We start from the raw sequence: 23,828 nt of genomic DNA on the forward strand, positions 1-23,828 counted from the left end.
GGTGATGAAGCTAGTAAGTGAATTACATATTATGTGTTTTCCTTCTAACAAGGCACTTTGAAGTTAACTACAGAATAACAGGTCTCTTCTCTTTTCAAAATAACCCAATTTGGTTAACAACTGGAATTAGTTACATTTCTATTTGATATGTGATCAAGAAAAATCACAACTGACCAGAATATTCCCATAAAACAATCAGAGTAAGCTACCTGAGGAATTCACCAAACTATTAGTCTAACAGTTCAGGTCACGTTTAATGCTCAAAGGCAGTTGCCTACAAAGTTAGCAAACATTTTGGGTTTAAAATTAATGCCATCTCTGTCTCATTAACAGAGCATCTATTAAAATATCATCCCAGGAAGTAACAAACTGTATGGTGTTTCAGAATATTTGATGGTGGTTTAGTCTCTAAGTTGTGTCTGAGTCTTTGTGACCCCATGGACGGTAGCCTGCCAGGCTCCTCCATCCATGGGATTTCCCAGGCAAGAGTACTGGAGGGGGTTGCCATTTCCTTTTCCAGGGGATCTTCCAGACCCAGGGATCGAACCTGGGTCTCCTGCATTGCAGGCAGATGCTTTACCATCTGAGTCACCAAGGAAGCCCTCAGAATATTTAGTCACAACACTAATACCTAAACCATTAATATAAATAGTGTGGAAATAGTTATTATACAGTGTAAATGTTTGGAAATGGTTTTTATGTAAGCTATATGTTTATTTGTTCCTACCATTTCAAGTGCTGATTTATATGGCATTCACAATGTTTTTATTAATATCATTGAGATAGAATTTTTAAAAAGAAATTTCTCTGATTGATTAGTTTTATTTTTGCTTAAATCTCATGGGGATAATAATGAAAATATATTAATTGATATTGTAATAATGATGCTGGATTTACACAGAATTTTTGATGGGAAAAATATTGTCTATACAATTAAGGATACAAAGAAAACTGAAGATCAACCCATTCAGCTGTGTGTATCATATTGTTATAATTAAGCCATTTCATTCCTGAAGGTATTCATTAATGATACTAATATCTGTTTCTCTCCTAAGTACATGGCAGATAGTCTAGCAGAAAAAGTAGAAAAGACACTGGAATAACAAAACACAAAATTATAAACTCTAATGGGTAACTCAAGTTTGCCTTAATATTGTACTACTTTGTATTATTTCTTGCCAATGTTCATTATGAAGAAGTAACTCCTTTACAAAGTGCTTTATGGAGATAAACACACTCTCACATACATAAAGACCACAGAATGTCCTCCCTGATTTTATTTCCCATATTTGTCCTTCAGCCTCAAACAAACTGACCCATTCACATGGTCAAACAATTTTTGGGGGGAGGTGAGGGAATAAAGCGGTTTATATTCTGTAACCTAAGTATTATCAGCAGTTTCAGGAGTCCCATTTTTGAGCTTTCATATATCTGTACATTTTTCAATCACCATTGCTTCCTTCTGGCACTCTATTACTTGAAGAATGTGAGGCAGTTGCAGAAGCTAAAGAATTAAATGGCATAAATACACCTTTCTCAAACCCTTTGAGCAGGAAAAGGGAGGAAAAACTCAGTACAGATAACAATATAACTGTGCCCTTTATAGTTTTCCTTTAGATTATTTGTTAAAAGGAAATTATTAAATTTTCATGTGCTCTGCAGAGTCTAGCCTTGGTTTATAAGATGAAAAGAAAAAGAAATATTATTAACTGCTTCACTGCCAAGGGATAGCCATTACCTGCCTGTGTGCATTAGCAGAATTCTTAGTAACTTGGGTTTCAACTCTCTCGAACACTGTTTTTAGGATGTGCCCTCACTGCAATTTCAATGCCCACGTCCAAGGTCATGAGATCACAAGATTTATCCAATGCCTACAGTCATCATGTGGAGTGGGAAGCAAATTTACAGAACATTTGTGTAGCCGGCCTGGCTCAAACCTCTCCTTTTTTCATATTAAACAAACTCTCTAATCTGCGAGATCATCTTGCTTAGCCAATACGCCTGAATACCTGTCTTCCAATGATTAAGGTGATTATTTTATTGAAAATGTCATTAAAAGTTATTTTAGTGAGGAATCTCTTTGAAGAAATTACATTTTACAGCAGTGTGTATAAACTGGGCAAGGAATTCAAGTCCTGGGAAGCATGCATGCTTTTCTGGCATGAAAGAAATGTGAGCTTTAAGCAGAAAATTAAGCGTCCTTCTGAGAGTCACGTGAACAATTTCTTTTCATTGGTCACGACATGTTCAGGAAAGGACCGCCTGCTGCCAGGAGTGTGGACTATGATGCTTAGTGAGAATCACAGAAATGCCATCCACCAGGGCAGATACAGCAGAGGGTCCCAGTGAGAACTTGTCCTAAACCCGATCCTAAAACTACAGGTTCCAGAAGCCTGGGATCTGTCTCATATGATAGCGTCACCCTCATCTTTCATCATGTGCTTTGGAGGGAAAAAAGAAAAGTCAAGATTATTTATACTCAGGATCATAGTTAAATAATAAACAAACAGGCTTGAAAATGCTCAGAGAGCTTTGTGAAGTGCCTGTATGCTAGATTAGAAATGTGAATTACCATGACCCCACCCCCCACGCATCAAACTATCTAGCCCTGTGAACAAAGTTCCTGGCCACTTTCAGCTCTTTTAGCCTTTTAAAGCAGGTTATCATCCCTGGGTTTTAAAAGTGTCAACATCTTTGCATCATCTTTCTGCTCTAAGGAATAGAGAGGTAAAAGAACATTTTTATAATCGCTTTTAAAATTACTATGAAAATGTACAAGTTTACAACTCTCTCAAGTATCTCAAGTAGGATTTGCTACTGTTTTGAATGGATTATCTTATTTGACTTATTTGCTGTTAACTGCATTCAGTAGAAGAAGGATGATGGTTTTAGAGATGTACAAACTGCATTATTTCAATAGTAAAGGCATTTATGTTAGAAATATAATAATAGCAAGTCACACATGCAAATATAGAAACATACACACACTCATAGAAGTACAGCACAAAATGAAACCTGGATGAAAATATAAGTATTTTAAGTCTTTCCAAGACTGTTTTAGAACAAAATATCTATTTCATTCATTTATGTGATAAATTATATCTCTCTGGTAACAGTCTTATTCAACTAAAACTCATTAATTACTTGAATTATTACATTGCTATTTGGGTCTAATTAGCAAGTCTTCAGCAGAATAATAAGCAAACTAACTAATTTCATAAAACCTTCAAGATCTTACCTTTGAGAAAATTCCTACCCTGCTTCAGAACTCGCTCATGAGTCAATGTTTTAAAAGTACACATTCTTCTCATTGTAGTAAACAATATTTTACTTTAGCTTTGCTTAAAATAATAAAGGGCATTTTTGTGACACACAGATATTTCTTTGATGGTAGAAATGCAGAGAGACAGATGAGGACAGCTTTCAATTTACCTTCATTTGAGGTGCATCTAAGTGACAAAAGCAGGGTGAGACAGCCTTACTTAGGAAGAGGCTTGTTAACACACAACTGATGACTCAGGCAAATCAGATGGCAAATTACCTTTGAGAGGTCCCCAGCCTCCAAATAGAAGCAGATAACAAACACATTCCACGTAACCCAGAGGACTAGCCAGACAGCATACTGTAGAAAAGCAAGAGAGAAATAACATAATTAATTTTGAATCAGCTGAGTAAGATTTAAATAGAACTTGAACTTTTGAACACCAAATCTTAAGATTAGTGGGGAATATTAAATATCACTTCTTTCTAAGAAACAGGATGAGATGTACATTTATCTCTAGTTTGATTTTTTTTCCCTTCACTGGAAAAAAGTCCATAGCTTACTGTGGACTATAGTGTTACAACTCAAACTTGCTTAGGGATAATGTCTTCATTTTTTTTTTTTTTTTTTAGATAAAATAGATAGCAGCCCACATTTCTGTTTTCAGGGGGAATGGTTATGGTTTCTAGACATTAAAAAAAAATAATGCCCAAATAGATGTATCAACTACAGCCCTTCTAAAAGAGAACTCTTATTCTCCTTTAGCAAGATCAATTCAATGCTTGATAACATGTAACCTTTCCCCAAGTTATCCAGGGTCATCGTCAAATCAGTTTTCATATCTCTGTCCCGTCTAATCATCTTTCTCTCTTTGGTATCTCTTTTTCCATATCTTTGCACCTTCTTAGTTTCTCCTCTTGTGATCCCCCATTACAGTGGCCATCGAGTTATTATCTCTAATTCTATTTTGTTGTCTTCTTCAGTGTGCTGTCTTTGTCAACGACAAAATTTTCTTACCGAGACATAGTCCTGAGCGTTCAGTTAGCTAAAACTTATTAAGCCCCTCACTAGCAACATGCTAGAAAGACACTGAGGATAAAAGACCAATGATAAATTCTTCCTGAGTTCAAGTCAAGTAAAGGAGGTAGATCAGAAAAGAGATGCTTCTTATACAAGAATCATAAAAACATGCATAGTCTGAGCTTAAGGAAGGAAGATAGCAAAAGTGTCTAAAGTATTCTGAGAAGAGGTAGTCCTGCGAAGTTTAACAGAAGAGTTGAAACACCTTGCATTAGAGATGAACCAAGCTAACTTATGGATTTTACCAAATAAGTGAATCAGGATTTGGAAGGGCTATCATGGGAGGGTACTATAAACAAAGAGAGCAGCAGGTGTGATTAAAAAAAAAAAATGAAACAAGAGGCTTCTACATCATTTCTCTGCTAAATAAATACCAATGACTCCCATTATTTATATGGTAAGTTCCAAAATCTTTATTTTACAGTTCAAGGACCTCCATGAATATTGTACCATGTTATCTTTCAGACACATTTCAGTTCTTCCTTCAAGCCATTATGACTTACAGATGTATTGGATTGCTTCTCTTCCATGTACATGGAAAGTTATTTCTTACTCTGTGCCATTTTGTATGTTATTCTTTATCTTTTAGTAATTTTTCTTTTTCCTAAGTACTCCTCTTAGCACCTATCAATATTCTATTTTTCTTCAGAGGTCAGTATAAATATCATCTCCTGAGTGATAACCAGTTGGAAATGGTGTATCCCTGCTTTGTGATCCAGTAAGATCCGGCTTACTCAAATTTCGTTCCAAATGTCTTATATCTATTTGCATCTTTTTCTCCTTTGCACAATGATAAGGTCCTTTAGGGAAAAGACTATTTCTATCTATACTTATACCCCTAAGTTTCTAAGTTAATACTTGGTACAAAATAGGTATTTAATAAACATTTTGTAATCAATCAATGAATGAGCAGCAATATGGGGGGAAAAATCTTCATTTTCAGAAGAATTTCTTCTACCCATTCCAGATTTGATTTTCAGGAGAATACTATGATCATTCACGTAGTGTGAGGACTGAGAGCCCTAAATGATAAGATTGAGTGCTCAGTAGCCTCACTTGTTTCTAACCCTGTGGATTAAGACTGCCAGTTTCCCCTGTCCATGGGGTTTTCCAGGAAAGAATATTGGAATGGGTTGCTGTGCCTTTCTCCAGGGAATCTTCCCGAACCACGGGTTGAACTAGCATCTCCTATGTCTCCTGCATTGTAGGCGGATTCTTTACCCCTGAGCCACTGGGAATCCCAAATGGTAAGACTATGTAATCATAAGTAGTAACTCAGTTTCTTTCCAAGTGATGCATTCATCTAACTGCTGAATATGTTCATTGCTCAGAACAAAGTAAGGGCAAAACTAAATGGCCAAACACAAAAGAAAGGGTTTGAGAAGTGAAAGTTTGGTACTGGAAATACAGTGAGAAAGGTAAGCAGGCTGGGGTGTGACATAATCATAGTTCATTATAAGCACTCCTAGGATTAGTGAATCATGTCTTAAAAGCAGCTCCTTTAATTGACAGTTTAGAATTGTGGACAGTCAAGTGTTTTATTTATTTTTTAATTTTTATTGGAGGCTAATTATTTTACAATATTATATTGGTTGGTTTTGCCATACATTGACATGAATCCACCCCGGGTGTACATGAGTTCCCCCTCCCGAACCCCCCTCCCACCTCCCTCCTCCCCTTATCCTCCCTCTGGGTCATCCCTGCATACCAGCCCTGAGCATCCTGTAACATGCATCGACCCTGAACTGGCGATATCTTAAATAGATATATACATGTATACTCATAAAATAAATATCCCTGGTCAAAATGATTGGACTATATTCATCTTTTGCTCAAAATTAATTATGAGAGTGTTTGTCAGTTGTGTCCAACTCTTTGTGACCCCATGGACTGTAGCTCACCAGGGTCCTCTGTTCATGGGATTCTCCAGGTAAGAATACAGAAGGGGGTTGCCATTCCCTTCTCCAGGGGATCTTCCTGACACTGGGACAGAACCCAGGTCTCCTGCATTACAGGCAGATTCTTTGCCATCTGAGCCACAAAAGAAGCCCTTATTTTAGCTTTATTTTTTCATCTTCAACAATAAGCATCATTTATTCTGCTTAGGCATTCTCATCACTTTCTCATCCATTGTTATGACACAAAAGAACAAAAGCAGCCCAAATAAAGAAGCTTATTTTCTAATTCTTGATCATATTATGACCAGGGATTGCCTGCTTTATGATATAAATCCTTTCTCCTAATTCATAAATCCTATTACATCTACTTCATGCTATTGAAATGTTCAATTATAAGAAATAAAACATAATAAATACATTAGATAAAATATACTGCTATTACAATTAACTTGATAATCAGCCAGAATCTGATAAAAATCCAATTTTAATCATAGATTACAGTGCAGATCAAAGAGAAAGGCAGGTTTCTACCTTTTTTTTTTTACCAATGCTGCTATTACATACTCACGCTTCCTTGTGATTTTATGTCTATGGACACATTTTAAAGACCACATAATTTTCAGTTTATTTTATAAGATTATATTTCCCCTCAGTCATATAATTTTCTTATTGTAGAAAATATTTAAATTTTTGATCATATATAGCAAATTGAGAAAAATACCATGCTTAGATATAATCACTTGTATCATTTTAGTGTGTTTCATATGTACTTTTTCTATTAGTGCACTTTTTAGTCATATATGTTACCACAAGAATCTTTCTCCATATTCTGTTACCTGAATTTTTTTGCACTTGATTAAAATATCTCATTGAATATTCTGTAACATACATTGTAGTGCAATGATGTACTATGAGTTATTCAACTAATTATCATTAAGCTTTTTGTGCTTTTCTTATTCTATTTTGATCAATTCCTATAAATTTGGATTTTGCATAAAAAATTTCAGTTCAGTTTGACATATTAAATCATACCTAAAAATATTTTGTTTAAATGGACTATTTCTAAGACAGACTATAAATGTTAGAATATCCAACAGGCATCATTTTAATGAATGTATAAACACGGTTATTAAATTTTATGCAACTCCAAATAAAAACAGACTCCCCAGAGGCATTCTATTCTTCTTGAAGCAAAAAGTGGAAAATGATTCCCTTAGATTGAAAAAAAAAATGATACTCATTCACCATGAAGACACCTGTATATAACTAATTTCTTTCAACTCACGCAACATATTTCAGAGAAAGATATTTATAGCCCTAAGGCTAGAAAGATTCCACTGAAAGAACTTTTGATGTGAAATAATAATAAATCAAGTTATATAGGAACATCCAAATTGACACATGCAAATAAGAGGTTTGAAAGGCTAATAAAACAAGAATTAGTGAGAAAATACCAATCTACACTTTTAAAAGCTAAAATTCATGCAGTTTAAGAATTAGTAATTCTATTTATGTATATCTGTTCATATAGCAGAGTTTTAAGATGTGTAATACATAGATCTGAAAGTGATACGTGAGAGAAAAAAAAATCTTCAATCTATTAAAAGGCAACTTGTGTTTTATTGTCACATATTCATCACACCTTGTGCCTAGAAGTGTCATCACAAAAGAGCATTCATTTCTTTCCAGTCAGCAAACAATTTAAAACTCATCTTTTTTGATATTATTGCTTTTTGAAATCATAGTTAAAGAACTGTAATAACAGTGGTCTTTCCTGTGTTGAAATTTCCCAGTAACACCAAAGAAAATGAAATTGCCTCAGTTTCTGGTTATCTAGAAACCTGAAGATCACAGTCAAGATGATATTAGAATGCATTAAAAAAAACCTATTATAAATGTGAACTCAAAAAAAATTATATATCTAATACTCTTTTATGTTACTCTGATGTACCCAACTTCCCATGCAAAAAAAAAAGGCAGAATTTATTAATATTACTTGTTACTTTCATGAGTGCCCCCAAAGAAATCATAGGTTCAGTTCAGTTCAGTCACTCAGTCGTGTCTGACTCTTTGCGACCCTATGGACTGCAGCACGCCAGGGCTCCCTGTCTATCACCAACTCCTGGAGTTCACTCAAACTCATGTCCTTTGAGTCAGTGATGCCATCCAACCATCCCATCCTCTGTTGTCCCCTTCTTCTCTCTCCTTCAATCCTTCCCAGCATCAGAGTCTTTTCCAGTGAGTCAATTCTTCACATGAGGTGGCCAAAGTATTGGAGTTTCAACTTCAACATCAGTCCTTAATGAATATTGGAAAATTCATAGAAAATTCAAAGAAAACACTTCCCCTTAAGTGGAAGGCAGATGGTTATCTTACACACATAAAAGTGAAAGTGTTAGTTGCTCGGTCACGTCCAACTCTTTGGGACTTCATAGGCTTTAGCCTTCCAGGCTTCTCTGTCCATGGAATTCTCCTGGCAAGAATACTGGAGTGGGTAGGGGATCTTCCCAACAGAGGAATAAAACCCAGATCTTCTGCACTTCAGGTAGATTCTTTACCAACTGAGCTACTAGGAAAGCTCCGTGATGAACAGAACAGACAGATTTAAAGATGACTTTCACGTGGCCACAAGCCAAGGAACCCTGTAGCTCCCAGACTCCAGAAGAGGCAGGGATTAGATCTCCCCTTAGGGCTTCTGTAGATAGTAGCAGCCTTGAGTTGGGCTCAGTGATACTAATTTCAGAATCTGGACTCCAGACCTGAGAGTGAATGAATTTCTGTTGTTTTAATTCACGAAGTCTGAGGGCATTTGTTACAGTAGCCCTAGGAAACTAATACACCTATCCAAATCTTCTCTTCTCCCTTCCACTGAGCTGTCAATGAAATGTAACCCTGAGGAGTATAATACCTAAGTACTTGTGAAGAAATGTAATTATCTTCAAAATTAAGATCCACTTTTCTTGGGGGGTGGGGTGATTACATTGTTGCTTCAGAATCAGTCCTTTGCTGATCTCTTGAATGGCATGTGTTATGCTTAGTCGCTCAGTCATGTCTGACTCTTGCCTTACTTATATGCCTTATGCAAATACTGTGAAAGTCTTCGCTGGAAAAAAAACACTCTTGTTTTATGAGTCTCAACCTGTTCTTAGGGTATTCCCAACATTCTAACAATAAAAGGCTATTGCATAAAGTTCTAGGATACAGAAATTGACACATTTAGAATATTTACAGACTTGTTTAAAAAATGTCAAAATAGGTTAAATACCTAGAGAAAGATACCATTCAAGTAACTTCTTATTGCAACTAACTCTGGAAGCAAGGAAGGAGAAAAGAAGGTAACAGTCATTATCAATATAATGGACTGATCATATTTAGTTGGGAAAATTATATCGCATCATTAAAATATTAAGAATTCTAATAAACAATCAGCAGTCCTAAATTTATCAGCCATCACAATTACCTTGAAAATTTAGAAAGTTCTTAAATTATTAATTGTTTAAAATATGTCCATCCAAATATTCTTCAGTATCACTTTTTAGCAATTTAGAATTTTTTAGCATTTAACCCCTAGTGAATACTGCCATATTTGATCCCACAGATTGAGTGGAAACCATTATCTTTAGCTGTATGTATATGTTTTTAAGACTATTATGGCTACTCTGAAGCCATACATGGTTCTAGTTGATTAATGTATCCTAGCATACCTAACGGAGAAGGCAATGGCAAGCCACTCCAGTACTCTTGCCTGGAGAATCCCATGGATGGAGGAGTCTGATGGGCTGCAGTCCATGGGGTCACTAGGAGTTGGACACGACTGAGCGACTTCACTTTCACACATTGGAGAAGGAAATGGCAACCCACTCCAGTGTTCTTGCCTGGAGAATCCCAGGGACGGGGCAGCCTGGTGGGCTTCCGTCTATGGGGTCACACAGAGTCGGACACGACTGAAGTGACTTAGCAGCAGCAGCAGCAGCAGCATACCTAAGGGGCTTCCCTGGTGGCTCAGAGGTTAAATCGTCTGCCTCCAATGTGGGAGACCTGGGTTCGATCCCTGGGTCGGGAAGATCCCCTGGAGAAGGAAATGGTAACCCACTCCAGTATTCTTGCCTGGAGAATCCCATGGACAGAGAAGCCTGGTAGGCTACAGTCCATGGGATCGCAAAGAGTCAGACACGACTGAGCGACTTCACTTCACTTCACTTACCTAAAGGACTTCCCTGGTAGCTCAGATGGTAAAGAATCCACCTGTAATGCAGGAGATTCCAGCTCAATTCCTGGGTCAGGAAGATCCTCTGGAGAAGGAATAGGCTACCCACTCCAATATTCTTAGGCTTCCCTGGTAACTCAGATGGTGAAGAATTCACCTGCAAAGAGGGAGATCTGGATTCTATCCCTAGGTTGAGAAGATCCCTTGGAGTGGGGATGGCAACCCACTCCAGTATTCTTGCCTGGAGAATCCCCATGGACAGAGGAGACTGACAGGCTACAGTTCATTGGGTCATGAAGAGTCAGACATGACTGAGCGACTAAGCAGCATCAGCAGCATACCTAAAAATGTTGAATCCCCTCTCCTTATAACAAGTAACAAAATTTAAAAGATATATGATTAACCATATATTGAATTATAACCTTTCAACTGTGCTTTAAGAATTCTTGGCACACACAGACAATGGTACTATTTGGAAAGCTCAATGATATAAACAAAGGAGATGGCATGCAACTGAAAGTGACTGACTCAGGGGTTCTGATCACCCCAGGTTCCTGAAGAGCTGAATATACCAACACATCTGCAAACTATTAGCTGTGACACCCTTGGTAAGTTCTGCTCTTGTAAACATAGTACATACATAGTACAAATTTTCTATTCAAAAAGACAGTCATGCTAATGCATCAAAAATAAAGTCGGCTTGCTCACCCTGCTCAATGGGGTAACTGGTTCCCCATTTGTCTTTATATTCTTTATAGTCATCTAGAGGGTGATTCTGAATATCACACATATGATCCAATTAATTGTGTAGCAATTACAGCAAACAGGGACACATCAGTGAGGCAAAGCTCAACTCAGTAGCCACAAATAAACATAAATATATATTGATGGTATAGTATTCTAAAGTAGGTGCTTGGATACCTTTTAGATTGCAATGCTTATGTGGAGAATGAAGTTCCAAATTTATAGATGTTAATATATCTGTGCATGTTAGTAATGAAAAACCACATACTATTTTTCTCATCATCAAAGCACTTTGTTTTTTTCACTTTGTAAAATAGCTTTTCATTTCCTATTTCAAAAGCAAGGCTGAAATTATTAATTTCAGAATCACTGTGGTAATATGGATAAAAATGAAAGCAAAACAAACAAACAAAAAAAAAAACAATTTCAGTTAGGAAAGCTTTTGATTGCAAGTAATAAATATTGAACTACGGGTGGTTTACAGACTAGGATTTTCTTTTTTTCATACATGAAGTCTGGAAGTGGTGTGTGGTAGGCACAGTGCTGCTGTGGCTCTAGGTCTATACCTTTGGGATTTTTCTTTCAAATCCTCATACAGTTAACACTTACAGGCAGAAAGTGCTGGGCAGAAAAGATCCCTTCCTTCTGTAACATTTTATTCTTTTGGAAAAGAAAAGAAAAAAATTCCCAAATGCACTTAAGTAGAACTGTCTCACCTGCCTCCTTTCCTAAACCCAATCACTGGCAAAGAGATTTGAGGTTATCGTGGTGGTTTTACGTCAGTTTTAATTCATCCCATGGCCGGACTCTACTTAGACTTCTGACAACCATACACGTATTGGGATTCTGTTAGCAGCAAATGAAGGGAAGGCAGATTTGTGTCCCACTCTAACCTGTGCACATTCTAAATTTTTGTTTCCTTTATATGCAAAAATGTATAATTACTGTTTAACATTTTTTATGTATATCTTGTTTTCTAGAGAAATACTCAACCATTTGCTTTGGTAAGACTGTACATATTCAACTAAACAGAGAAGTAATTTAGTATTACACCTAAAGTAAGTAAAAGATTTCAGACTATCCATGGAGGAAGCACACAAATCAGATGTAGTTTTTTTTTTTTTTTTTTTAATCTGCAAGATTTAACTTAAAGAACATGCAAAGAGGAAAAATACAGAGTGTTAGCTGTCTCACTAGAAATAAAAAACATCTATGTCTTAAGAAGGAAGAAAAATGTTATGGAAAATATTAATAACAGTTAAATAAGGAAAACAAGTCCCTAAAGAGTTAAAAGTAGGAAGTTAACCATGGTATTTTCAAAATTTATGAAAATACGCTTCACTAAGCATATGTGGTAGGTGTGTGGTGGTTGAGAATATTGATTAAGCATAATCTACCACTTTCCTTTTGAAATTAGAAAATAGCTTGTCTCTTCCAACCAAAAAGGTTTTAATCTCTTCTTAGCTGTATTAGTCCCCAAGCCGATCAAATTCAAAGCTAGTCTAATAGGTAAACAACCTTCTAAAATATGCAAATTACCCTAGTTGGGTAAATCTAATAATACAACCTTTAAAAATACCTATTTTCTGTGCTTTGTTTAAAAACATCCAAATACAGATGCAGGTCAAAATACATATATTTGGTCTTATTTTAGGCAGGATACAGTCCATGGGGTTGCAAAGAGTTGGACATGACTGAGCAATTTTCACTTTCATTCTTCTCGGGTGCTTTGTATGACATTAGACTGTAAGGATAGGGTGAGCATAAAGTTCTCCCAAACAGTTAAAATTGATACCACAATACAACTTACTAACTTGTATTTGGATAAAAAGAGAGTTCCATCAGAATGTTTTCTGGGTGAATATTTTTTTCTGCTTGCATAAGTGACAGGATAGACATTTGCGATCTATGTCTTCTGAGTACCTGTCTTCTTGGTTGGATACTGTTAATAGTAAAAGCTTGTCTGTGTGCTTACGCAGGCTAAGTCACTTCAGTCGTGTCTGACGCTTTCCGACCCTATGCACGGTAGCCCTCCAGGTTTCTCTGTCCACGGGATTCTCTAGGAAAATACAGGAGTGGGCTGTCATGCCCTCTTTCAGGGGATCTTCCCGCCTAAGGATTGGAACCCAGGTCTCTTGCGTCTCCTGCATTAGCAGGTGAGTTCTTTACCACTAGTATGACCTGGGAAGCACAAGGTATACCATATCTGGTGAATACTGTTTGCTCTACTGATATTTTGGGCTCAATAAATTAAGAGACCCAGATAAATAAAGCTTCCTAAAGAGATAACAGGACTGCAAAAGGTCAGTTTTCATTCCAATCCCAAAGAAAGGCAATGCCAAAAAATGTTCAAACTACCGCACAATTGCACTCATCTCACACGCTAGCAAAGTAATGCTCAAAATTCACCAAGCCAGGCTTCAATAGTACATGAACTGTGAACTTCCAGATGTTCAAGCTGGATTTAGAAAAGGCAGAGGAACCACAGATCAAATTGTCAACATCTACTGGATCATCGAAAAAGCAAAAGAGTTCCAGAAAAACATCTACTTCTGCTTTATTGACTATGGCAAAGCCTTTGACTGTATGGACCACAGCAAACTCTGGAAAATTCTTAAGGAGATGGGAGTACCAGACCACCTGACCTGCCTCTTGAGAAATCTGTGTGCAGGTCAGGAAGCAACAGTTAGTACTGGACATGGAACAACAGACTGGTTCCAAATAGGGAAAGGAGTACATCAAGGCTGCATATGGTCACCCTGCTTATTTAACTTCTATGTAGAGTACATCATGAGAAACGCTGGGCTGCATGAAGCACAAGCTGGAATCAAAACTGCCGGGAAAAATATCAATAACCTCAGATATGCAGATGACACAACCCTTATGGCAGAAAATGAAGAACTAAACAGCCTCTTGATGAAAGTGAAAGAGGAGAGTGAAAAAGTTGGCTTAAAACTCAACATTCAGAAAGCTACGATCATGGCATCTGGTCCCATCATTTCATGGCAAATAGATGGGGAAACAGTGGCAACAGTGACAGACTTTATTTTTTTGGAGCTTCAAAATCACTGCAGATGGTGACTGCAGCCAAGACGCTTGATCCTTGGACGAAAAGTTATGACAAAACAAGACAGCATTTTATTTTTTTTTTGTAATTAATTTATTTTTTATTGGAGGCAAATTATTTTACAATATTATATTGGTTGGTTTTGCCATACATTGAAATGAATTCGCCCCGGGTTTACATAAGTTCCCCCTCCTGAACCCCCCTCCCACCTCCCTCCTCCCTTTATCCTCCCTCTGGGTCATCCCCACATACCAGCCCCGAGCATCCTATAACATGCATCGACCCTGAACTGGCTATTCGTTTCACATATAACATACACGTTTCAATGCCATTCTCCCAAACCATCCCACCCTCACCCTCTCCCACAGAGTCCCAAAGACTGTTCTATACATCTGTGTCTCTTTTGCTGTCTCGTATACAGGGAGACAGCATTTTAAAAAGCAGAGACATTACTCTGCCAACAAAGGTCCATCTAGTCAATGCTATGGTTTCTCTAGTAGTCATATACAGATGTGAGAGTTGGACTATAAAGAAAGCTGAGTAACGAAGAATTGATGCTTTTGAACTGTGGTGTTGGAGAAGACTCTCACGAGTCCCTTGGACTGCAAAGAGATCAAACCAGTTCATCCTAAAGGAAATCAGTCAAGAATATTCCTTGGAAGGACTGATGCTGAAGCTGAAACTCCGATACTTTGGCCACCTGATGTGAAGAGCTGACTCACTTGAAAAGACCCTGATGCTGGGAAAGACTGAGGGCAGGAGGAGAAGGGGACTGCAGAGGATCAGATGACTGGATGGCATCACCAACTCAATGGGCATGAGTCTGAGTAAACTCCAGGAGTTGGCGATGGACAGGGAGGCCTGGAGTGCTGCAGTCCATGGGGTCACAAAGAGTCAGGCACGACTGAGTGACTGAACCGACTAACTGAAAGATATAACCATACATTCAAATCTAAATATTAGCAATTCTGTGTTAAAGATGAAAACAAAATCACTAGACTTTTAATTAATTATATACATTGAAATGCACACTGCATAAGACAGAAGCACAGAATATAGAAAGTTTACCCTCAAAGGAGCTAATCATGAAATATTAGAACTATTTTTATCAGTTGGTTTAAAACGGAAAAGTCACTTAAAACTACTTGGTTCAATGCAGACAATAATCCAGTTTTAAGTTATGCATCTTTTCACTGTATGAAAGATACTCTGAAAATAACAATAATTGTATCCAATAAAAATGTCTTTTTGATTTCATTTCTAGCTTTTAAGAACACAAAGGTAAAATTATAGGCTTACTTTATTAATTAAGCCTTTGGCTTCATGTGTGAACTTTGATTCATAAATGAAATACTATTAAACAAAATATGTTTATGAAAATCAGTTTAGCAATTTTCTTAAATTAATTAATTTTTCTTATTTGAATTGTGGTAAGCATAATGATGACCCCTCAAATGCATCCCAACTGAATTGCTAGGACCTGTGAATGTTATCACTCCTTTGACTATGTTATTCCATTGTCAGAACTGACTTAAAATAAGGGAGATTATTCAAGTGAGCCTCATCTAATCACATGAGTCTTGTAAAGCAGATAGTTTTTTTTTCTGGTTGGTGGCAGAAGCAGAAGGTGTAGAGATATAATGCACGTGAAGTTGAAAACAATCCCCAGCGAGCAGCCAGCAAGAAAATGAGGACCTTATTCCTACAATCAAACGGAATTGAATTCTGCCAAAAGCCGAAATGAGCTGGGTGAAGACTGTACTCCAGGGGCCCCAAAATAGCTACTTTCTTGATATCTGTCTTCTTAGACCCCCAAGAACAATATTCATTGTATTCAACCAAGTCCACCTGGACTTCCGACCTACAGAAAAGTGAAAGAATAAATGAATGGGTGTTATTTTAAGCCTTGAAGTTTGTTACGCAGCAATGGGAAACTAATATATCAACACCGAGATTTTCATTTTTTTAGAGAATATATTTAACTGTAAAGTAATTTGCCACAAGGGTCAAGTGCTATAAATCCATTGTATGTTAAACAGACTGGATTTAACAGAATCTTTCAGGCTGAATTTTGGTATAGGTAATTCCTTCTGAATTTTAAGACATTTTTATATACCACATCAATTGCCTATAGTGATTTCTAGAAATAAACTTGTTGTCACTATTTATTAGTTATTTCACAGAAAGGTATATTTAGAAATTAGGAGGTTTGGGTTTAAATTCTAACTCCATAATGAATATACTTTTATAATTTGGACAGTGTTGGTATTTCTAATTTTGAAGTTAACATTCCTAGATGAGTGCAAGGTGATTTTATTATTATTTCTCTGGCAAAGTATATACTTTCTTACATAACAAACTTTAGCTGAAGTGCCCATGGGCTAGTCCAACAATGGTGATACCAGTAAACAGAATGTTTCACTCCTTATGTCAGCCACTTAAGACAGTCAATCATTTTTATTGGATATAATGATTGCAGAGTGATATCCACCAAAAGTATTAGCACCAGCAATCACTTTTTGTATCATTATACAAGGACTCTTTTATAAAGGAGGTATTCATCATTTCTTAAGAAATGTATCTTAAGAAAAAACCATCAGCATTCTTAATGGCTGTCAAGTAGACATATTCTTTGTAAGACTGACATTACTTGATCAAAGGTGGTGTTGGTGGCAGACAGGGCCTTGGACAATATGTTAAAATAATGCCCCCAAATGTGTACATCTTAATGTGCACTTAGTCCTAAAATGACCTTGACTGAGGACTTAATAGATATTAATTTTTCAGAAGGATGAAAACAAGGTTAAATAATGATGACTTGCAAGTTCCAATAATGGATACTTATGTTTCATTATACATACTAGTTTCTTCTGATCTTTTGTTTGCTTTTTTTTTCTAAGTCACCCTAAGGCTAAAATGACTAATTCTCAACTTAAACATGGGATTCAACATTAAAAGTTTAAAAAATTATCCTCTTAAAAGTATCTATCCTATTCAAGAATAAAATGAGTTTAGTCCAAATTATTCGAGGAAATCAATTTTTATATTTGGCTCTAAAATAATTTTTCTATCTTCATCATATTACTGTGCAAGTCTATGACTATTTAGACCCAGTGTTAAGGATACCCTATTAATAAGGCCATGGTGTTGAATTGGATGCCCAAAGAAACTCCTCAGAGATGTTCCTGTTCATTGTCTAGAGAACATACATCTTTTAAAGTTGATGCTTTTTATTTTTTTATTGAAGTATAGCTGATTTACAGTTGTGTTATATTTCTGCTGTACAGCAAAGTGATTCAGTTATATATATTTTTTTTCCATTATGGTTATTATATGATATCAAATATACTTTCCTGTGCTATATAGTAGGACCTTGTTATTTATTCATTCTATATGTAACAGCTTACACTTGCTAAGCTTAACCTCCCACTCCATTCTTCTCTCAACTCCCACCTCCTTGACAGCCACAAGTCTGTTCTGAGTCTGTTTCCATTTCATAGACAGGTTCATTTGTGTCCTAGTTTAGATTCCATATGTAAGGGATATATAGAACATTTAAAATAGTAGAGACACATGCCTTGCAAATGTAAGGCTACAAGGTGTCACAAGGTAAGTGAATGTCAGGAATGTTGAAAATTCATCCAAACTATCTGTAAAATCATGCTCTACTTATTGTTGGTTCATTAATAGTATCATATTTATATGGGATTTATATTTTTTCTAAGAGATTATATATGAAAATAGAAAATCTTTTATCAATTTATCTCAGTACAAACTTATTTCTGTATAACATTTCATGGCAACAAAAATGTACTTGAAAGAGAATTCAAATAAAGCATTTTTGAAACTCAGACTATAGGAGATGCTATCCAGTGGATGGGCACTTCCAGGTGCCCTTTTAGGTCTGAAGTACTAATCCAGTGACCAGAAGCATTGACTGTTGATAGATCACGCCTAAGCCCCTTCTCAGGAATTACCCTTGGTCACCGTGAACTATCTTGCTTATGATTTATGCTCACATCCAGAAACAGCCCTCTTCTCATGACTGGTTACTGCTGAAGTTCAAAACTCCCAGTCTCTTGTCTCAATTCTGGACATATAGGAAAGGCCAGCACAGCTTCAGTGTTCTACAAGGGATCAGCTTAGGCTTTGTCACCATCCTGACAGGGGCAATAGATTCAAGGTACTGGGGCCAGGGAAGAATCTGTTTGGCACCCAGGTGAAAGAGTGGGGCATTTCTTGCTAATCCTCTACCCAGTTTTGATGGCAATGCATCAGAGAAGTAACCATGGCTTGACAAGCATGGTGAACAGTGACTGATAATCCTCAGGGTTGATGGTTTGGGTTACCCCAGTAGGCAAGCTGCCTACACAGGCAAATGAGGGTCCAGAGAATATAGACAAAATGGGCAGTACAGAAATTTCCAATAGGAGGGGCAGAGGTGGGGCTGCAGTTTGTCCCACTGATCTTGTAAGTTCACCTTGATGAAAAACACCAACTGGCAGAGGGGATTTTTTCAGGTGAGATGACAGTGCTATCTGAAGCAAGGTCATCTGTGGAGAGCAAGGTATGGACTGAAGAGTATCCATGCTGTGCCATCTAGATCCCCCCTTCTAGTATTAAATTTTTATTCTTCCAGCGTGGCTTGTAATGTCTCACAGCTAAGTCCCTCTCAAGGAATTGTCAAAGGGAGAGGCCTAACTCAAGGTCATGTCTACTCCTACAGGCAGCATACGGCCAGTGACAAGTCCATGGGAGAATACAAAGGGCTGCCCATCATTCTCCCAAACTTGGACATTTATGAAAGACCATCACAGTTTTGGAGCATCCTGTAACACGAAGGGGTTGCAACTGCATTGTAGTTCCAATTTTTCAACTACCCAATCCTGTTTTTGTTCTTAAGATCACTCTCCAATAAACTTACTGAATATAAATCTCTGTCTCTGAGTTGGTATCCTGGGAAAGCTGACTTATATGTTGAAATCACTACAGATGAAGAAAAGAAAAAGCCCCCTGAATTTTTTCAGTGAAAAAATGAGATTTCATAAATCACTTTGATGAAAGTACCATAAGCATAAATGAAATACTAAAAGCACCATAACAAATAAGCAAGAATAGGGCTCAAATCCATGTGAAAATTTATAAGCCAGGCTCAGTATCTGAAACACCACATTATTTTACAAACACATTACAGATTTTTTAGAAAACCACATAGGATATGACTGTTTTAAAATGTTTACCATCCAAATGTTTGATAATATATTGACACTGTCTATACTATAATCTCAATAAAGCTGTCCCCAGTGTGTATTACATGCAGACTGTTCCTGAATAATATATCCTTCCATTTGCTTCTGGCTTCTTCAGCTGGGCCTTCCTTTCCATTTAGATTTTTTCTCCTTCTTTCATTCCCCATGCACACTTGTAAAATTATACACTTAACCCCATAGTGTAAGAAAAGGGATAATATCCTGTACTTTGCAAATTAATTATTTTTAATATTTAAATGTATTTAGACTTTTATTTTTGAAGAGAATGGGATGGAAAACCAAAAATCATTAAATAAATAACTACATATCTATTTTAATTCCAAACATATTTTCTTGGTAAGTGCAGAGTAGCTTATTTGTAAAGGCATCTATAATACATATTGCAATTATTATTTCCTAAGCTCTTTCATTTTTTTCTGCCACTTTATACATTTATAAGTATAATATGGGATGAATGTATTGACATTTAAAGATAATAATATGTCACGTCATTTCAGTTGTGTCCAACTCTTTGCAACCCCATGGAGAGTAGCCCGCCAGGTTCCTCTGTCCATGAGATTCTCCAGGCAAGAATACTGGAGTGGGCTGCCATGTCCTTCTCCAGGGGATCATCCCAACCCAGGGCTCGAATCAGTGTCTCTCATGTGTCCTGCATTGGCATGCACGTTCTTTACTACTAGCAAGACCTGGGAATCGTAAAATTATCATTTATTACCAGTTTAATATGTACTGCTGCTGCTAAGTCACTTCAGTTGTGTCCGACTCTGTGTGACCCCATAGATGGTAGCCCACTAGGCTCCCTTGGCCCTGGGATTCTCCAGGAAAGAACACTGGAGTGGGTTGCCATTTCCTTCTCCAATGCATGAAAGTGAAAAGTGAAAGGGAAGTCACTCAGTCGTGTCCAACCCTTAGCGACCCCATGGACTGCAGCCCACCAGGCTCCTCCGTCCATGGGATTCTCTAGGAAAGAGTACTGGAGTGGGTTGCCATTGCCTTCTCCGTCAATATGTACTAAATACTGCTAAAATAAATTTACATGATTGTCTCATTCAATCCTCAAATAATCCTATCAAGTTCATACTATTATTATCCCCACAATAAAACTGAATGAATAGAGACAAAACTATTCACCTCTCCTATTCAACGTTATACTATATAACCTAAGCAGCAAAGGAGAATGTAAGAAATCAATAAGAAATTAGGAAGGAAAAAAGTAAATTTCCATTTTTCATAGATGATACGATTATTTACAAGAGAATTAGCAGAAAAATTATTAGAGCTAATAAGACTTCAACAACGAGGGATGATCAATATAAAAAATCAATTGTGTTCCTATAAACAAGGAAAAATAGCAAGAAAATAACATTTTAAAAGATATCAGTTCTGGACATCTGACTTCTGAACACTTGAGATGTAATTATGTATTTTAAAAATTATTTACTCCAATAAATATTAATTTAAAAATTAAAATCTGAACATCATAAATAAGTTATTTCCAACTTTTCTTTAGAAACCAAACATATCAACTAGGGTAGGGAAATAAAATACATAGTATCTTCAGCGACACTTGTTGACAAAGAATGGGCATATATAAATCCCCAAATAAGGGTGGATGCAGCCAAATCATTAGAAGATCTGAGCAATAGATGTTACAGTAAATGGAATACCTGATGAGTTCCATAAGCCACAGAATCTCTAAATTACAAATAAAACTTACCACTAGAAGTTAGGGACCTCACATTGAACAGAATCCTGGGCTTTAGATTCCTGGGAGGGTCAACTAAAGTTGGGGAGTCATATGTGGGTGCAAAAAATGAGTGCTAAGGTCATTAAGCAGGGGAGAGAGAAATAGTTGTGGTCATATACGCCTTCTACGTAGAATTATTTGATTCAAGAAATAAAATATTGTTTGGAACATGCTGCTGCTGCTAAGTCGCTTCAGTCATTTACATTAAGAAAAAATGCTGTTTATTGGAAAATCAAATTATGCCAAGCATCTATACTTTAACTGGCAACTGCACCTTTAGGGTTTCAGAAATATCTAGAAACATAGCCTCTCACTCTGAATTAACATTATTGGAGGTCAAATAAAACTGAATAGAGCAAGAAAATGGGGGTTAAAGGGAGATGAACACTAGAGGGATTGAACGGGTAAAGACACAGGATCTTGTAACTGTGAAATATATCATCTAAATATTGGTGCACTGTCTTGAAACAAGATTATCTTGAAAAGATAACCTTCCTGAATTAGGTTCAGCTCAGAGATAGAGAGAAAGACATACAAAAAGACCATAATTTGAGAAGAGGCTCCCCTCAGGTGGTGAAGCAGTGATGGCTATTTTGATCCACCTCTGCATTCTCCACAGTCACCTCTTCCTAAACATCCTGGAAATTCTATTTTAAGCAAACTAGGGAAGAAAATAAGATCACCACCAAAAAGTGTAACCTAAGAAGGTGAAAATTAACTTCTAATATCTCAAAATGAGCTAAAAGAAATTAAGAAAACAGATGACTGAAAGAACAAAAACAGAAAAGTTCAGAAATTGGACGGTTATACAAAAAGAAGGCACAAAAATAAAAGAACTGACAGTTTTCAAGGAAGATTAAGGGGAAAAAAAAACTCTTCAGAAAGGATGATGGAATTAAAAGATACATAGTCAAATAAAAATAGACGGTAAGGTAAATAACTGAAGTACAGAAAAGTATAAAGGCTAAATCAGAAAAAAAATGTAAACAAGTAAAATGATTTAAGAAAATCACGCCCCCCCACACACATGATAGAAGTCACCAAAGAATGAAATCAAAGAAAGGAACAGAAAATTATTTAAACTCTTAATTCAGATAACTGCAATAAAAGCACTCATTCTGCATACTAAAATACAAAATCAATTGAAAACACATGGAGACCTATGCCAGTAAAAGTATCACTGTTTAAAAACTGAGGTATAATTAATATATGATAAAGTGCATAAATTTTAAGTGCGCAGTTATATTAGTTCTGACAATTGTATAAACCCATATCAGCAACACTCTAATTAAGATATGCATTTATAGAAACCTAATGCACATTCCCAACAAAAGATTCTATTGTTTTGATTTTATTAGCAGTGTTCCCTTTTCTAGAATTTCATGTAAATGGAAACACAAGGTATAAAATATCTGCCTTGTTTGATTTCACTTAGTGTTTCTGATATTAATAAATGTTACTGCATGTGTCAGTAGCTTATTCTCTTTTACTGCATTCAGTTCAGTTCAGTTCAGCTCAGTCGTGTCCGACTCTTTGCGACCCCATGAATCACAGCACACCAGGCCTCCCTGTCCATCACCAACTCCTGGAGTTCACACACTTTATAAATACATCCCAGGTGTTTACTCATTAATCCACTGATGGATATTTTTTTTTCCTGCTTTTTAGATATTATGAGTAAAACTATTATCAATATTCAGCTTTTTGATTATTGTATAAGGTTCTTAGTAGACATAAATTTTCTATTTTGGGGGGATAAATACTTAAAGGAGTGGGATTGATAGATCATGAAAGTGAAAGTGAAGTCGCTCAGTCGTGTCCGACCCTTAGCGACCCCATGGACTGCAGCCTACCAGGCTCCTCCGTCCATGGGATTTTCTAGGCAAGAGTACTGGAGTGGCTTGCCATTGCCTTCTCCAGATAGAATATGTCAATTTTTTTTAAGCTATTGCTAAACTATTTTCTATAGGCTTGAACCATTTTACATTTCCACAAGAAATGTATAAGAAATCTAGTTGTTACAAAGCCTCTCCAACAATTGGTATTGCCATCTTTTTAATTTTAGCTATTCTAGTTTGTGAAGAATGTTAGTGTTTTAATTTGCATTTCCTTAAAGTTGAACGATCGCCGAAGAATCGATGCTTTTGAACTGTGGTGTTGGAGAAGACTCTTGAGAGTCCCTTATACTGCAAGGAGATCCAACCAGTCCATTCTAAAGGAGATCAATCCTGGATGTTCATTGGAGGGACTGATGCTAAAGCTGAAACTCCAATACTTTGGCCACCTCATAAGACGAGTTGACTCACTGGAAAAGACTCTGATGCTGGGAAAGGTTGGGGGCGGGAGGAGAAGGGGACGACGGAGAATGAGATGGCTGGATGGCATCACCGATTCTGTGGACATGAGTTTGAGTGAACTCCGGGAGTTGGTGATGGACAGGGAGGCCTGGCGTGCTGTGATTCATGGGGTCGCGGAGAGTCGGACACGACTGAGCGACTGAACTGAACTGAACTGACTGAAAGTTGAACGTATCTTTTATATGCTTATCAGTCA

The 23,828-nt window shown here is 36.8% G+C and overlaps 1 protein-coding gene across 1 annotated transcript in view; it reads right to left on the minus strand.

The window, feature by feature from the left end:
• NKAIN2 (sodium/potassium transporting ATPase interacting 2) overlaps positions 1-3,616 on the minus strand; it is a 568,299-nt gene extending 564,683 nt beyond the window's left edge. The window contains exon 1 of the mRNA XM_055432988.2: positions 3,542-3,616. The gene's annotated coding sequence lies outside the window, so the exon portion shown is untranslated. The remainder of the gene's footprint in view (positions 1-3,541) is intronic.
• Between the last annotated feature and the right edge of the window lie 20,212 nt (positions 3,617-23,828).

The sequence above is a fragment of the Moschus berezovskii genome, chromosome 10 (assembly GCF_049115385.1).
Source record: "Moschus berezovskii isolate FMDL1 chromosome 10, NW_MosBer_1.0, whole genome shotgun sequence".
Taxonomy (NCBI): Eukaryota; Metazoa; Chordata; class Mammalia; order Artiodactyla; family Moschidae; genus Moschus; species Moschus berezovskii.